The sequence below is a fragment of the Pseudopipra pipra genome, chromosome 2 (genome assembly GCF_036250125.1).
Source record: "Pseudopipra pipra isolate bDixPip1 chromosome 2, bDixPip1.hap1, whole genome shotgun sequence".
In the NCBI taxonomy this organism is placed as follows: domain Eukaryota; kingdom Metazoa; phylum Chordata; class Aves; order Passeriformes; family Pipridae; genus Pseudopipra; species Pseudopipra pipra.
In genome coordinates this window covers 115037116-115055074 of record NC_087550.1, presented here as the reverse complement: position 1 = coordinate 115055074, position 17959 = coordinate 115037116, and the positions used below count along the sequence as shown (strand labels likewise).

General features: G+C 43.9%; 1 long non-coding RNA gene across 4 annotated transcripts; it reads right to left on the bottom strand.

Annotated features, from left to right (window-relative positions):
• Positions 1–358: 358 nt before the first annotated feature.
• LOC135410368 (uncharacterized) lies at positions 359–10454 on the bottom strand. 4 transcript variants are annotated; one of them, XR_010428649.1, is made up of 4 exons: positions 10368–10454; positions 9594–9801; positions 3230–8411; positions 359–2881 (listed from the first exon to the last, which is right to left on the bottom strand). It is a non-coding gene; the product is annotated as an uncharacterized LOC135410368 (long non-coding RNA). The 4 variants fall into 4 exon arrangements; XR_010428648.1 differs by lacking the exon at positions 10368–10454 and having other exon boundaries at positions 3230–7554; positions 8304–8411; positions 9594–10353; XR_010428650.1 differs by lacking the exon at positions 10368–10454 and adding an exon at positions 10007–10353.
• Between the last annotated feature and the right edge of the window lie 7505 nt (positions 10455–17959).

Here is a 17959-nt window from a genome sequence, read left to right as displayed (position 1 = left end):
AGCAGCCATAAATTCAAACTACTCAGCCAATTAAGCCAGGTTTATAGTTACTCCCGTGCCAGTAATCAGGTCTGAAGCAACTATAATGCATCAGTGAGTTTGAGTTTCGATGCAGAATGATCTCACTGTTCTCATAAAAGAAATTACACAAATACATTTTAACTTAACATTTTAGAATATTTTATTTTGTGTGAAATTGCAAAAGGAAAATTACTCCATTCTTATGCAATTGGCTTAAACAATTAGTGAAAGAACTGTGTTTTAGAGTAGATTAGATGCATACTGTTATTCAAAAACTTATAGAAACTCGAGACTTTGTTTATCACAATACAGAAAAATACTGAGTGGTAAAATAAAAAGAAACCACAATAAATCTTAAATTAAGATTTTTTTTTGCTTTGTTTTCCAATTAGAAACCAAAAATTATGTTTTGGATCCAAATGTAATCTTGGGAAAAGTTAACATTGATTTAGTAGAGCCAGATCTTCTCAAATGATCATTTAATTATAATTTGTTTTTAAAATGTTGAATGTTACTCATGCCATCTTATATAAAAAAAAAAATCCTTATTTTCTATAGCTCCAGGAAGACCACCGCTTTTCATTTATTTGGAAATAATTCTATGCTAGAGAGGTTAAAAAAAATGAACAAGGCCTTTTGAACAGCTGAATTTTCTGAATACCTGCATGAGATAACCAGAGATAAATCCTATTCGAAAAGAATTGCCTTTTGTTTGTCTGAATAATAAAGAGACAAGGGTTTTTTTCACTTTCCATACTAGTTGAGCTCCAGATTTACTATATAACTTCAGCAAATTGGTTTGCTGCCCTGTGAAAGGGAATTAATGGTATGCAGTATCAGGAGGATCACAGCTATTTTCACATTTAACCAAATATTTGTAAAAGTGCTTGGAGACTTGATGGTTAACCTGTTATAAAAGGGTAATAATAAAGTGTCCTCTTTATATTTACCTGCAGCTAGATGACCTTTTATGGTCTGTTCCTACATCAGGTATAGGTATACTTGGTTTTTATCGACAATGTGACTTTGCTTTAATCCTGTGATAAACGGTGCAGATGGAGTCAGAAAACTGTAAATCCCCGATGAGTCACAAAAAACCACCACTGGATCAGGTGTGTTATAAAGGAGGGGAAATGCAGTTTGTTTTCACCTGTTTATATTCTTCAGCAAACCATCAGCGAACTCAGGAAAAAAAAAGATTTAATTGTGATTATGAAAAAGCACTGATTGCATATGCAAATGCAAGATATCAGTTTTCAGGAAGCTTTCCATGGAAGCAGCCAGATGTGTTGTCCATGATGTTTCACAGGATAACTTTGTTTGTGAGTAAGGCAAGATTTTACAGTTTGACTCCAATATGTTATTTTTCTTGACTTTTTTTTTTTTTAATTTTGACTGAAGAGGCTCAATGAAACACTATTTTTGCTGCAAATATATTTTTGAGTGGAGGACAAATGTTGATTTCTGAAATTATTTCTGAATCACAGTTACCACTCTTCCACATCTCGGTGTAAAAATTATTAACTTGTAGTAGGACATCACACATTTGTCACTCTTGCTACTTGCTAAGTTTTCCTCGTTAATGACTAAAATATATCTTCATCATTCTTAATTTAGCTCTGACTCTATTCTGGTTCAGTGGCTGCATTAATTCCTTGAGAAAAAACTGTGTTTGTTGGCCTGCTGTTTGTGTAAATAAGTGTTGTGTTTGAAGGCACAAATAAAACAAAGACAAAATACTTCTTATCTTTAGAGAAGGTGGTACCAGAAAACAGATCCTTGCTGGTCAATAATGAGAATGGCATGACTGTTTTAAGAGGTGAGAGACTGATGCTTTAATTCAACCTTTACCTAATTGCCAACCCTTCAGCATTAAACAAGGAAGTTTTTGAAGAGCAAATTCCTGTGTTAGTGTAACTGCTCGGTTACCAGATTTTTTCTTACTGGTTCTATAACTCCTTTGTGATCAAATCCCAGCCACACTGACACATATCAAAGCTCCATATGAAGCTAGAAGAAGCTGGCTGGAAGTGTTTGTTTTCTCTGGGATTGGTTTGACACAGGTCATCAGACTCCTGGACAACCACCTGGTGAGGAACTTTCAGAAGGTAATTTGAACCGTCCTGAGAAAGGAGTACAAGCTGGCCCAGACGAGTTTCTGCTGGGGATGGACCTATTTTCTTAAATACTTCTGTGGTAACAACAGAAACAACCCTCATAAAGCAAATACCAGTGAGAGTTTGCATCTTCACTGCTGCTTTGTATGAGACTGCTCAAAGCACAGGTGCAATGGAAAACACACAACATTGCATGGGCACTGTAGAAAATGGCCTTAAGAAATGAGCATTTCCATAAATATCCAAAGCTGACAAAGCCTGTGCTTTAGATCTTAACATTATACCACTATTACTAATTGGTGGAGTGGGTCTTATATAGTTTCTTTGCAAAATATTGATTATCTTGCTGTCTATGTGGGCAGGTTTTGAAGGAAAGAACCAGAATGGATAGCATAGATGGAAGTCAGGTAAACTGGTCAACTGATAGTGAATTTTATGAACATGTTGTGTCTGCAGTCAGGGTTTTTATTCCACCTTTAGCATCATCAGAGACACAGGAATGCTAGAACTGAAATAATAACATATAAAAAAAATCACAGTAGGTAGACCATATTATTTTGGAAAGTTATAAATATTTTGAAAGTTTTGAAAGCTGCAGGAACTGGTAAATATTTGAGGTACTTGGAAATCCAACTTTCCTGCCTGCTTTGTGGCCGTCTCACTGCCCTAAGGATGTTGAACTCCACCAGGAGATACAGGTACTGCAGTGCCCAGGAACTCGTGGAATATTGCAAGAACATTTCCTTGAGGAGTAAAAAGATGGTCTGTGAGACAAGATGTTCCTGTATTTGGACTGGATTAATATTGCCACTTTATTTTTGTGCCGTTGCATTGCTACCTAATAGATAATGAATATCTAAACCATCTGGGTTGTAATTGTTTTGGGGGAATTGTATTTACATGTTTCCTGTTTTATTTTCTAAAGTCTGCTTCAAGGCCATCCTCCCTTACTCTGATTTGAGGAAGGCACATTATATTTTTTTATAAAGTTTTCTTTATTTTGCCCCTTTATTAATGGCTCTGGTTTTGTAATTTCTACTACACACAGTTGCAAGTGTTAATATTGATTATACAGTAAGTGAAAACATTACCTTGTTTTATGTTCTCTCCTCCTGTTGCATCTTCAAGAGAAAACAATCCTCTGCCCTTTTTCCAATGAATTTAGTTCTACTGAACTACTCCAGCCCGACAAAGAGGATTTCCACACCTTTGAAAGCAGCTGCAAGGTGCCTATTGTATGAAAACAGAGAGTTAACCTCTTCTTCCACTGGCTGTGCTGAAGTGGGAGAGAGAGAGAGAGAGTTATAAACTCAGATTGCTTCAGAAGTGATGCAAGAGCTTGTGTGTCCTGCCCCCTTCCTGAGCTCTCCAGGCTCATTCCCAAGGGAGACTGGCTTGTCAAGAGAATGCCAGTGCAGAAGCTGGGAGAGTCAGCTGATAAACGCAGGAAGGTTCAGACCCTGGAAAATAATTCCCAGGGTGTGGTTGGGATACCCCAATAATCTCTCAAAAAGCAGCAGGGCAGCCAAGGTGGACACCTCACCACAGGGCATGTTGTAGATGTTGGCAGCACTTGGGTGACCAGGTAACACACAGAGGTTTTTAATATATTTTTCTATGACTTATAAATACAAAATAATCCTCCTATTTATGCTGCTTTTGTTCATATGTTATTACACCAGTCAGATTTGTCAGAAAAGCCTAGTCAATACACAATCTTTTAATATTGGACTACACTTAAAATTTAAGAACTGTAGGATTCTGCTCAGAAAATGTGATTTTCCGTGTATCCTTGCAGAGACTAGAGTTGAAACTGAGAGAGGAAGTTGTCTTTTAAGTGTTGAGAAATCTCAGAAGACCCTAAGGCAAAGAATCCACAAAATAGCCAGACCTTTAGCATCCCATTACATGCCCCAGAAGGGCAGATTTGGAGCTAACAATTCAGGAGAGTGCCTGTACTTCAGGACTCCTTTGAGCCCCGTCTGAGAACACTTGGAATTTTTGTCTTAGATATGCTAAAGGTGACAAATTAGCCCAGATGCCAATGAGTCATTTCATTAGGCACAATCTGATTGACCTTCAGACACTCAGTCACTCATAAAAGGACTGAAAGGAGGCCACTGGGTCTCTTGCATTCTGTGCACACAAAACATCTCGATCATATGTAGTTCGAATGCAACCAGGCTCCACTAATCCAAAAACTGTATCACTGTGTGATGGGGCTACAAAAGCTACAGCCTTGGCTGTTACCTAGATGGGAGCTCAGGCTGTTTGTCAGGCTCTGAATGGGGCAAGAGCAGCAGGTTTTGACTGTGATGAGATTCCACGGATTTGCATGTGAACGGGGGAACCAAATGCCGGTGTTTCTGCCCCGGGGCACGTCACCGGCATCCTCAAAGCCTCCCAGAAGGACCAGCAACGATCCTTTAGCAGCTTCTTCAGATGTTCCCTTCTGGAGGAGGGGAGTAGGCCTGCAGAAATCATTTCATCTGGCCAAGGTTAGCCTGCTCGTCTTGTGAGAGAGGGGCAATGCCAAGTCTCCCTGGAGGACAGAAGCACCCAAATCAGCCTTTACAGCCAGGAAAGGCTTGTGGAACAAGCCCAGTAAGTTGGGATTGTATCTGTCCATCGGTGCGAGCAGAATATCCTGATAACTGCAGGTGTAGGCTGTCCAGAGGTAAATAAGTGAAAGATGTAACCCATCCCTTCATGGATGCCCCATATGGACTATGCTGCTGTGAAATGCAGTATAAGCTAAAACAGGGGCAGGTTAATGGTGCAAGTACATAGTAACAGTGTGATGTTACTATGTGATCAACAGATCACCAGGTGATTCAGAGAGGAAGGCTCTGCAAAGGTCAGATCTAAACCCCTAAAATAGTCTCTCCCTTGCAGGAGCAGCAGTTCTCTGTTTTCAGCTAGGAAATTTCCATATCCTGCTGTCCTGCAGGCATCCAGTGACCCGGTGCAGAAGGTGAGCGGTCCTGTGAAACACCCCTGAAACTGGGTGTCCGTTTTTGCAGGTGCTGTTGTGCTCATAACACACCCAAAGCTAAAATCACAAGGTAAAAGGTAGGTGGTCTGTCACCCCTGTTATGGGGTAATATCCATAACACTGGCATCTTTTTTAGAGTGCTCTTGAAACTGAGAGATGTCTTGATTGCTCTCCCATCACCTGAATAAAAGGAAAGTGAATATAAGAGAAGGGTAAGGAGAAAAACTGCGCCTCTCTCAGAGATGACTGAACGATTGAGTCTTCCTTAACAGCAGGAGCTTAGATGTGTGCTTGGACACCGGTTGGTTTAAGACCTGCAAGGAGGTAATCTTTCACTGCGGCTTTCAGAAAAAAGGTTGCTGTGATACACAAAGAAGAAGAGTCTTGGTTACTTTCAGAGAAAACTGGTTGCATAGCATGAAACTGCAGGGCTTCAGAGCAGCAGAGCCACTGGGCAAGACATAGGTCTGTGGTGACAAAAAAGAAAGTTGAGGCACCCTTCTTTGTTTCTGGCGCCTTTTAGGTTCTCTGTCTGTTTTCTACTCAAGTGTCCACAAGAACACCGAGGCTTTCTAGAGGTTAAACTCTCCAGGCTTTCCACGTCAGGAGCTGCCTCATAAATGTGGGTATCCACTGAAGCCACTGGAAGGAACATTGTTCCAGAGAGTGCTTGAAATGTACTGTTGGTTATATGTTAAACACTACAGGTCCTCACAGCACATGCTGTTCTCAGGCCAGTATTTCTGTCCCATTAGGAGCAGAGCAGTTGCAAATTACTTTCTGCCGAGGCTATTGTCTAGTGGGGTTGTGGGTCAGAAACTTGATTTTCCCTTCTGGCTTTTGCAGGGAACACACAAACCCTGCTGGCTGAGCCACCCACGGGGACTGGCTGCCACCCACAAGTTCTGAGTCAGGAGTGTGTTTTGACTGAACTATAAAATATATGCTGAAAGAAGTTAAAGGGGCACAATGTATAGTAATGGCACCAACTGCTGTTAATCAACCCAGCAAAAGTCACAGGTTTTGATGGGATTTCCCCCCCCCTCTGTCCTAGGAATATTTGTCATTAAGAAAAATAGACCTATAATAGAAGTTTCCACCAAGGGGTATTCAGATATATTCTGTCTTGGGTTCAAAGGCTGGTGGGTAGGCATGGCAGATCTGTAAAAAGCCTAGTTTAGCCAACAGAAGTGCTATGGGAGAGCTTAGAGTCAGGCAGACTTTAAGCCTGACATCAAGAGCTTTTCCCTACCCTCGTGTGGTCTATGCAGGCTTATGTCAGCTCAACAGTGAGTGTGTGAGTCAGCACAGGCAGGCAGGCAGCCAGAAAAAAACACCAATTCACGACTGTAACGCAAAGAATAAATTTATTTCCATTGCCTCACTATCTAGGGGATCCCTGAAGCAACACCTGGGCAGAGGCACACAAGTGGAGACACAGGCACTGTTAAACTCAGTCCATGCCAGAGGATCCCTGGCCTGCCGTTTACTCAGGCTTATCAAGGGTTATTCCCAGCTCCAAGGTCACTTGAGCAATTCACAATCCTCCTCCAGCCTTCCACTTTTTAACCCATTCCTCCCACCGGTGAGCATAAAAGAACTCTGCCAAGTATCTCATGAGTCCTACTGAAACCTTGCCTGGAAAAAGTAAATAGACAGGCTATCCAGGGCTATAAATCAGGAAGGAGCTGGTTTTCCTTCCTGGTGCAGACAGAGCACTCACTGTACTTGTGTGAAACCTTTGCCAGTACTTTTAATAAAACTCTGAGCTGAGACACAGACTATAAAGCCCGTGAGGCTTGAGAAGTATTTCCAGAAATTAAGATCTATGTTCTGTCTAAAGACAAGTGTGGAGCTGGCATTCTCATTCATCCTTGGGCTTGCTTTTCCATATTCTTCAGGGATGTCAATACCATGTGCCAGTCTGACATTCACTCAGGGCTGTCTTAAGAAGTTACTAAAATGCCTGGGAAAGGTCAGGTACATTATGAACCTTAATTAAGAGATCTTCTGTAATTCTTCTCACAGGTGCTATTCAATGTGTAGAGACCCACAGCCAAGCCTGAGATCAATGTACCTCATCCTGACTCCTTGTTCTTATTATTCTTCTGCTTATTTAAGCAATGTGGTCACCTACAGCACTGTGAGTCCTGCCTGTAGCTCCTGATGACTGTTCAGCATTCATGGCAAAACACAGGCTTCAGCTGCTCAGGTGCACTGAGTCACTGTCCCAGCTCTCCTGAAGGGAACTCACAAGTGCAGCCTCATGTTTTTCAAAGCAATTGTCTTGTATCACAGCCCAGTTCCTCAGGACAAAGAGGCAGGTAAATTCCTCTTTTCCCCCATGGGCATTTACAGATGGTCCATCTCATGCTGTGCTGCCTTCCATGGTTGCAGTGACAGACTCACTGAAGGATACCACTCCAAAAAAGAAAAAGGAAGGTTTTCAGGATCTTGAAGGAAAAAAATCTCTGCATCTGCAGTAAAGAATAATCCTGATATGCAGCAAAAAAATGAAGCTTTGGAAGGGGGAATCTGTTGCTCTCTTAGGGGGTGGGAATGGAGAGCCCATCCAGAATAAACCTCACAGCCATAATGAGAGCTGAATATAGCAATGAAGTGTGTGGGAGTCGAACCTATACAGGGATCTTTAAACACACAGAGCTTTGTTGAAAAAGTGTCATGACTGGACTGGGAACACCCTTTCTAAGGAATAACTCACTCTGCTGCTGCTGACCTGAACAGGGAAAGATCCCTCAAGACCTGGCTCAGATCTCAGCCGGTGGTTGTTCCTATTCCTTCAGTCTCTATGAACTGCTCCCTTAGGACCTGCTCAAGGGACTGACTTTGTCCTGGGCAGCTGAACTAAAAGTAACATTTTTATCAGGGAAGAGCCCTGCTGACTCTGACACTTCCTGCATCAAATGTGTCCCCTGCTTGGCTTTGTCCCAGACCATCTGATCTCAAAGCAACATAACAAGGGTGAAATTAGGGAATAGGGCTCCTGTAGGATGGTTTGAGAGATGGAAGACAAAGAGCTGACTACAAAAAATCTTCCACATTTTCTAGAGATGGACAGATACCCTCTTGGGGAGGCAGCCTGGCTCTACCAGCCTCAAAGGGGCAGGCAGGCAGTTGGAACAGGCTTTTCATACTGGAAGTGCACTGACCTCAGAAAAAACGGGATGTAGAAACAACCCTCATCTGAAAAACATTTAATGGAGTATTGCATAAAACAGTCTGCCATGAGAGGACTTGAAAGACTTGTTTCAGTAAAGCTGTGTGGGAAACAAACAGAAAGGCAGTTATTTTGTGTCCCATGACAGATTTTGCCTGTGTTTTGTTTGGTTTTTTTGTTTTGGTTTTTTTTTTTTTTTTTGGTTTTGGTTGGTTGGTTTGGGTTTTTTTATGGGAGTCTAAAGGTAGCATGTGCTCTTTCGTGCATTACTTACGTGTTGTGCTAAACATAAGAGCGGAGGTTGCAGGACACCCTTTTGTGCAGGTTTTCCTCAGACACTTTTGTCTGGGATGTGAGATGCCCAGACAAAATATACCACTGGTGCCTGCACACACATCGGTTCTTTGGGGTCTTTAGTGTCATTCATCCCTTAGGAGGGGGCTGGTTTGGTCATGTTAACAGAGGTTGGGATGTGCTGGCAGGAATTGCCTAGATGCTCTTTGTCTTCCTGCCATGTTTTCCTGATCTTAAATTTGCAAGGCTGCATTTGGGTTGTTCTAAAAATGTATTCACATAATAAAACCCCACCTTATCAACATAAGAGAAAGAGGAAACCTCTCTGAGTGTGCTGTCAATAAGAGAGAGGTTTCAGAACCCTCTTTGCTTGCATTTTGTTGTGAACTTCTGCCAAGTCCACTTTAGTCATTATAACATTTTAATATTAAATCCTAGAGATTATTCATGTGTTCAGTGATATAAATACAGTGAGCACTCAGCTTCTCATAGACTGTGATGAAATGGCAACAATTAATGCATTGAAAATAAAAAGCAGAAGCCAGCTCCTTCAAAATCCAGTGTATTTTTTCATAAGGTACCCCATTTCTAAGGGAATACAGTGTACCTTCATCCTTGTCAGCAAAGGCTGACCTTACATAGCTCGGTGTGGGCAACATGCATAGCTTATAACTGACCCTTTCCTCTTGCAGTTAATCTGGTGGAACATCTTGCTTGAAAGCACAAGTTTGGGATTGCAAAGGCTCATTTTTGCACTTGATTGCAACACAGGTGGAGTACAGTTAACACCTGCAACGTGGCCTGGGCTATTGGCTTTAAGAACTGACATTTCTGAGGGCAGAGGCTCTGCTGAGGGCCCCTTGCTGGGGGTGCTGCCCCCAAGTCCTGCTCCCCTTGGACAATCCTTGCTGCAGTGAGAGCTGCATCTGTGGTGGGTGGGAATGCAGAGGGCAATAAAGTGAGCCTGCAGAAACCTTTGCTTTCTAACCTCAGGCATTTTTTTACAGCATAGATAAGGGCCCAGACATTCCTCTGACTGGAACTGGGAAACCTTCCTGGCATGGTGGGATCTTACTGGCACTGCACTGGTCCAAGTTATGTTGAGCTTCAGATAAGAGCTGTGCAGAACATTGGTGGACATTGCTTTTCAGATCTTGAACATGTGCAAAAATCTACAGGTGCTCAAAACAAAATCCCTGTTAAAGACACAGTGACTCACTGTTAAAACGTTCACAAGGCGTGTGGATGTGGCATTTGGGGATATGGTTTAGGGGTGCTTTATGTGCTGGGTTGACAGTGGGACTGAATGATCTTGAAAGTGTCCTCCAACCTTAATGATTCTGGGATTCAGTGTTTCTGGAATTGCCCAACCCAGGTGCAGCACCATTCACTTGGCCTTACTGAACCTCATGAGGTTCTCATGGTCCCACTTCTCAAACTTGCTCAGGTCCCTCTGCATGGCTCCATCCTTTATTATTTCACCTGCCCTGCTCAGCCTCCTGTCACCTGCCATCGTGCTGAGTCTGAACTCGATCCCACTGTCTGTGTCACTGGTAAAGACATTCCAGAGCCCTGGTCCCAAGGCTGAGCCCTGAGGGACACCTCTCGACCTCCCCCTGGACAAGGAACCACTGGCCACAACTCCCTGGCTGCATCCCTGCATCCAAATGCTCATCCTCCAAGTAGCCCACCCTCCAAACCCACGGCTCTCCACGTTGAGATCAGGATGTTGGGGGACCATGTTGAAGGGGTCTAGGCACACCAGGGCCTGCAGGTCTGGGGGCTGCCCACAGCCAGACAAGGCCTGTTCCAGGTGGATCCAACTGGTTCCAGCTGGTTCCAGGTGGTTCCAGCCAGTTCCATGGTTGTTGGGGTGCCGGGGGTGGCCCTTTGTGACAGCACTGTGTTCCAGGCCCTTTGTGACGCGGGGGCCACGTCGTGCCCAGAGGCCATTGTGACACCGGGGGTGGGGGGCACTGAAGGGGTGCAGAGCCCTGGGGTGTCCCCTGTGCAGAGAGCACCTCGCTCAGGAGGCAGCAGCTCCCTGAGAGCCTCTGAGGGAGAGGACGATGGAGATGCTCAAGGAGAGGGTGAATCCCAACTCCCAACCTCACAGTATCCTGTCCCAGTGGGAAGTTGACAAAATCCAAGAGCTGTCCCAATGGGAAGATGTGGAATATGAGGACCTGTCCCCATGGGGATTTGAGAGATACCTAGAAGCATTGCAATGGGGAGAGGAAAGAGTCTATGAACTGTTCCAATGGGAATTTGAGAGGTACCAAGAAGCATTGCAATGGGGAGATGAAAAAGTCCAAGAGCTGCCCCAACGCGACAACCAAAGAATCCAAGAGCTGTCCCAGTCGGAAGGTGAGACAGTCCAAGAACTGTCTCCAGAGGTAGATGTGAAAGTCCAAGAGCTGTCCCGATGGGAAGGCAAGAGAGACAAAGAGTTGTCCCAAGCAGAAGATGACAGGGACGAAGTGCTTTGCCAATGGGAAGGCTCCATGGAGCAAGAGCTGTCCGAAGGGGAAGTGAGAGTAGACCCAGAGTTGTCTGAAGGGGAAGTCAGAGCCAGAGGAGACCCAGTGTTGTCCCAAGAGGGAGACAACATTTACCAAGAGCTGTCACAGGAGAACTGGGAACACATCCCAAGCCACACCTGCTGGGTCAACCCCAAGTACCCACAGGTCCTGCGGAACCCTCACCCTGCTCCCCAGGGGTCGGCACAGGCAGCAGCTTCTCCTGCCTCGTGGAAGCGGATGAAGGCAGCAGGGGCAGAGAGCCCGGGCCCTGCCCCACACAGCCCCTGCTGCCCCCCCAGCCCCTCACCTCGCTGTCAAGAGGGGGCAATGGGGGGGCCAGAGCTGCCAAGGCTACAGACTGAGCAGTGGTCCTTCGCCAAGGAGGAGAAACTGTGGAAATACATCACCATCCGCACCATCTGGGTCAACCCCAAGTACCCACAGCTCCTGCAGGACCCTCACCCTGCTCCACAGGAGTCGGCACAGGCAGCAGCTTCTCCTGGCTCCAGAGAGCAGGTGCCAGAGGCAGACACAGAGAGCCAGGTCCCCAGGAAACGTCCCTCCCGCTCCAGGAGGGTGCTCCGGGCTCTGCGCCGGCTGTTCCGGATCCCCTGCATGGCGGGACGGCCGGAGGATTAGTGCCCACTGCCAGCACCAGGCCGGGCCCCGGAGATGAGAGCTGACCTGGAGCCTGCACAGCTCCCTGAGGGAGCAGCACGGGCTGGCCTGGATGGCCAGGCCTTGGAAGGATCCTTGTTGGTAGAATTGCCTGGCTCAGGTTTAGGACTAGGCAGGCTTCAGTGATCCCAGACCTACGTGGGGTGTAGAAAGCTAATGAGATAAGAAGGGAGGAAGTCCAATAGAAGATAGAATATGAAGTAGTCTATTCAGTTAGATTAATAATATTTCTTAATTGTATTGATATATTAAGATATAGTATAGTTTTTATAATTTATAAGATAATTTTATCCACTAATTTATTTATAGTAGTTGTTATTTAATATTTTATTAAGAATAATAAAATAATTAATGTATTAGGTTAATAAGAGAAACACATAGCTTGTAGCCAGTGAACATTAATCCCTTTGTTTGCTAAAATGTATAAATAGTGAAAAGTGTTGATAGTTGTTGTTCTGACTCTGTGATTTGCCACCCAGCACCCCTTTCTGTACAGAACTGAAATAAATAAAGAAAAAAAAAATACCTCAAGTCTGTGTGTGGGGATTGACTTCTTGCATATCGGGTGAAAAACCTGTTTTGGGACAGCAGCTTTGCCATGGACACATTAATAAAAGATGCTGGTTTTCCAGTCGTGCTCACCTGTGCCTGGTCCATCTCAGGAGCAAAACGGGAGCAGGAGAACCACCAGAGATGGGAAACTCAATGGCTACACCATCACTGTGGCCAAGACAGTCACCAATGGCCACTTCACCCACGAGAGCCTCTCTGGGAACAAGCAACAAATCCCAGAGGGCACCTCTGCCAGTCGGCTCCCTGAGCCCCTGTACCAAGAAGTTGTCACCCAGGTGTTTTAGGAATCTCCTGGACCTGTTTGTACCAGCTGGGTTGATGGTGGGACTGGATGATCTAGAAGGTCTCTTCCAACCTTGATGATTCTGTGATTCTGTGGCTAATGACCTGGGGCAGAAACAGCTTAAATATAAAGCCATAACAAAAAATTCAGGCTATTTACAACATGTAAGCTCAGAAAATTGTCCTAAGTACTACAAGGTAGAACATGATTTGCAAAGTTAAGAACATCACTTTTGTTTATCTTTTCCCACTTCCCCTTTGTTTTCCAGTCAAAATCCTTATCAGCTCTCAGAACCAGGACTTCAGAAAGTCAGATCTTCCCCCTGTAATCCAAAACCCAATCAGATAATTGGGAAATGTAATCTTTTTAATAGAATTTAGTTCATTCCTAAGTACTCAAACAAACACCATGGGATTTTCTCAATTTTTTTTAACTAGATTTTATTTCTTCTTTCTTTGACTGACTGGTACCAAGATTTACCTAATGTGAAAAAGGTTTTAAAAATGGCACAAAGGGAGTAGAAACTGAAAAGCTATTAAAAAAAATTCAGTGAAGTCAATTGTTTTTATTGAATATGAAAAAGTGCTGTAGAGAGGACAAAATACTTGCATGTTCAACTCCAAGACAGATACACAAATAGACACATAGATTCAAGTTTTAGAAGAAAAAAAGTGTATGGATTAAGTGAAAAATTTTTGCTATTCTAGCTACTCAATTCCATTCAGTGAAAGAGCTTTTCTGCAGAAAAGTGAAAAAAAAATACATAATATATTTAATACCACGAAGAAAATTGAAAGGATAAAAGTGTGTGGGTTTGCCTCCACCTAACTCCAGATAGTAAATAGAAATTAATGATCAAACTGACAGCAAAAGGTGTGAATTTTCTTATTCATTAATGAGTTCTACTTCATTGTTATATGTTCTATTTATGGTTCTTTGAAAATGGAGCTGTGTGCATAAAGAACGGAGCATGTTCCCTTTCCTGTTGTTCTAGATCCTTTGTTTGCCCACATGTCCTTAAATTATCAAGCAGTAGTTTTTATAAGATTAATACATTTACATTTCAAATGCACGTGCATGCTGTTGGATGAGTAAACTGAATAATCACAAGTGTCAGAAAAATAACTGTAGGCAATATTGGAATGAGATTTTGCTTTATTTCATGTGTGTGTGTGAGAACAGTAAAGTGAGATTTTGGGAGGAGGAGGTCTAACTTTAATTTCCTGCTTCCCCCAAAACCTACATCCAGTAACGTGTTCAGAAACTTAGTAGGATTATAAAACCAAAATGCAGAGGTTACATGAGTAACTACACTGAATAAAAATTATATAGTAAGAACGTAGTTGGTAAAGGCTGGGTAGCATCACAAGCTTTTAAAACATGTATATTAATACTGATTTATGCAGTAAAATGTAGTAAGTTCATATGGTTGGAAACCAAGTGAAATGAGCCCCAGGTGTAATAAAATAAAGGCAATGCAACTATACAAGGATTTCATTGGAGCATAACATTCAGGGGACAGGTGGTATTAGGAGGCTTAGTGAAAATGAAGACATGAGCTGAAAGTAATAGAATTACATTAACATGGGAAGTTATCAGAAATTGGGGAAAAAAATCAGAAAACTTTACTTCTAAAGGAACTTGGGATGAAAAGTATCTATTGATTGTATGAATTTGCAGTGGGATGCCTGAGTAAAATAGTTTAAAGCTCTAACCCTTAGTATAGTAATCTCCATATAAAAAGATACCAGAAAAAAAAGGGAGTACACAGAAGGAGAAAGCAGGGACAGGCTACCTGGAAATTTGTATTGAGGCATTGCCAGAGCATGCAGGGAATGCCAAATGTAGGAAAACCAAAGCTCAGCTGGAGGTGAATCTAGAAAATGATGCGAAGGACAACAAGAGCTCTTTCTTTAAGTACTTTTGCAGGCAAATGAAGGCTAAGGAAGATATTGGCCCGCTGTTCAGTGTGGCTGGGGACCTCAGGCCTAATAAAAAGGGTTGAGGTGCTCAACACCTTTTTTGCTTTCTTTATCATTGACCTGGTAGTCCCTCTGGCCTCAGGTGCCTGAGCCTCCTAATGGAGTCTCTGGGAGTAAAACCATACCTGGAGTAGACAGAGTTAGTGAGTGCTTGGGACAGTCAGCCATAGACAAGTTCATGGGACCAAATGGGAGGCATTTAGGGAGCTTGGGAAGCTGGCCTCTGTCACTGAAAGGCCACTTTCTGTCATTGGTCACAGTGAGGTTCCCAGCGACTGGAAAAAGACAAATGAAGGGCAAGGAGGATCTGGGGATATATAGGCTGCTCAGCCCCAGCTCAGTCCCTGGAGATGTTGTACAGCAAATCCTGTCACAAGCCATTTCCAGACACAGGAAGGACAAGAAGTTGATTGGGAACAGCCAGCACGGATTTACCAAGGGCTAATTGTGCCCTTCCAGCCTGAACCCTTTCTATGATGATATGACAAGCTCTGTGTAAGAAAGGAGAGAAGTGGAGATCATATTCCTAGACTCCAGCAGGCCTTTGTCAGTGTTTTCTTCAATATCTTTATTGCCAAGCTAGTGAGATACAGACTGGATAAGCGGATGATAAGGTGGGTGGAAAACTGGCTGGATTGCTGGGCTCAGAGGGTTGTTTGTAAACCGTCAGGGGTATAAAGTCCAACTGGTGACCAGTTACCAGCAGCCTCAGGGATCAATACTCGGACCAGGAGTGATTTATGCCTTATTAATGACCAAGACAACAGTCAGGGAGCAATGCAAGTTCCCCCTGTGGAAGCAGTCGATCCATGGGGCTGCTGTTCAGAAGGACCGTGGCAAGTGTGTAGATACCAAGTCCAGGAGGTGATTCCTCCCCCTCTGCTCAGCACTGCTGAGGGCACGTACTGAGTGCTGTGTCCAATTTGGGGCAGCACAGGACCACCAAAATGGTCAGGAGCAGGAGCACAGGACATACAAGGAGAAGCAGAGGGAGCTGAGACTGTGGAGGCTGGAGAAGAGACAGCTGAAGGGAATTTATTGGTGTCTGGACCTGGCTTGTGAGACGTTGCAGAGGGTGGAGCCAGGCTCTTCTCAGAAGTACAGGGTGACAGGACAAGAGGCAATAGGCACAGGTTGAAACATTGGAATCTTTGATTAGATACCAGGAAAAAAAAAATTATCAGCATGAGTCTGGTAAGACTGGGGCACGGGGAAGTTGTGGGATCCCTGTCCCTGGAGAAACTGGAAACTCGCTTGCACAAGCCCCAAGCAGCCAGAGCTGACTGAGCCTCCCATGAGCAATGGGTAACATTCAGTGGCCTGCTTTCCACAGAATCAGAATATTCTGAGCTGGAAGGGACCTACAAGGCTCATTAAGTCCAACTCCTGGCCCTGCACAGGTCCATCCCCAACTCACACCATGTGCCTGAGAACATTGTCCAGACACTTCTTGAGCTCTGTCAGGCTTTGTGCTGTGCCCACTGTCCTGGGGAGCCTGTTCCAGCACCCAACCACCCCATGGGTGAAGAACCTTTTCCTAATATCCAAGCTAAACCTCCCCTGACACACCTCTAGGCCATTCCCTTCGGTTCTGCCCCTGGTCCCCCCAGAGCAGAGCTCAGTGCCTGCCCCTCCTCTGCCCCTCCTGAGGAAGTTGTAACTGCAGTGAGGTCTCCCCTCAGTCTCCTCTTCTCCAGCTGAACACACCAAGTGACCTCAGCAGTTCTTTGTATGGCTTCCCTTCCAAGTCCTTCCCCAACCTCAATTATTCTGTGATCCTCATGATTCATCTTATATTTTGAAGTGTCCAAATACTGTCTCTTTTTGTCTTTACTGTAGCCAAGTGAGCACAAATTTGAAACAATTCTGAGAGAAAAGAGTGCCAAAGGCCTGGACAGCAGTTCTATGCATAGCTTGGTGCAAGGACATATCTGGGGAGTGTAACAGGAGGAAAACCTAATGTAAGTTTCAGGAAGAACAGCAAATATATTTCTCCATGTTTCTTTTATCTATTATTTTTTTAAGAATATGGTTTTAGCATATGGTCTGTCCAGAGCTTTTTTTTCTGATCAGTTTTCTGTCCAAATTAATTTAATGAAGAAGGCAATGCACCCAGCAGCCTGGTTTGAGCACAAGGTTAAACAAAGACCTAATTGCAATAAAATTATTTAGCATATTATCTTACACATCTAATACAGTGATTTTTTTTTTTGTAGGTAGCTGTTAGAGCACGTAATTTCACCATTAGTCATAAGAAAGGGACTATATTTTTCATATCTGTCTGGTTGCCTGAGGAATTACCATAATATGATAAAGGATATTAACAGTTAAACATAAAACTGAGTTGAAGGTGCCTTTTCATGTAAATAAATCAAAAGTTTGAACGGTAACATTTCCACTGGGCTGTTTTCCTACTAAAGTGCTATTATTTTATAATCTTATAATTGGTAGTTGCACAACTCTGTTCCTCTCTGGCACGTAGCCAGTCAACTGTGCTGTGACTCAGGAGTCCAAGTTACAGGAACAAATTTAATGTGCATTTCAAACAAAGCGCTCGTGGAAATCATTACTAGGATATAACGTGTGCAAATGGACCAGACAAAGGTAAGTGGAAAATGTGGGATTTCTATTTGGAGACATCTTTAGGAGTGGGTGTGTGTGCCCAGGTACTCCTACATAGGGGTGTAAGGTGTTGCCTAAGCTTTCTCTTCTCCTTGTCTTCATTTTAATAGGAAAAAAAATAGGATGGTACAACTGGAGTCTTCTGGATTCTGCAGGAGTCTGAAGGAAAGAAACACTGGGCATGAGGGTAAGGATGTCCCTAAGGAAGGTCGCTGATAAGAATGGGCACTCTTCACACCTGTGGAGTAATCACCATCCTGGCATAGGGAAGATCTGCATTCAAGTTATGGCCACAAATCAGATGGGAGGTGAAGTCTTCATCCCTGTCTGCATCCCAGCCACCATTTCCCAACCTGCAGCCCACCTCACTGACTGGACACACCTGCTTTCTGGATCTAATTATCTGCAGAAGTGCAGTCTGGCCCAGGGAGCACACGCTGGGATGCATGGACTGGCAGGGGACAGCCCCTGAGCCCCTCTGCAGTTTGTCATGACCAAGGGCTCCAGGTCACACGGCTAAGAGGTACAAGATGTGCAGCTGGGGGCCTGGAGGGGCTTCAGTGGTGCTAAAAATTTGGATTTAAGTACTTTGTTTCTGCAAGACTTGTCCTCATTTTTATTTGATTTCCTTCACTCAGCTATTAAATGGGAGCAGACAGTAGCTGCCTCCCTGGTTTTGTGAGGATAAAGGCAA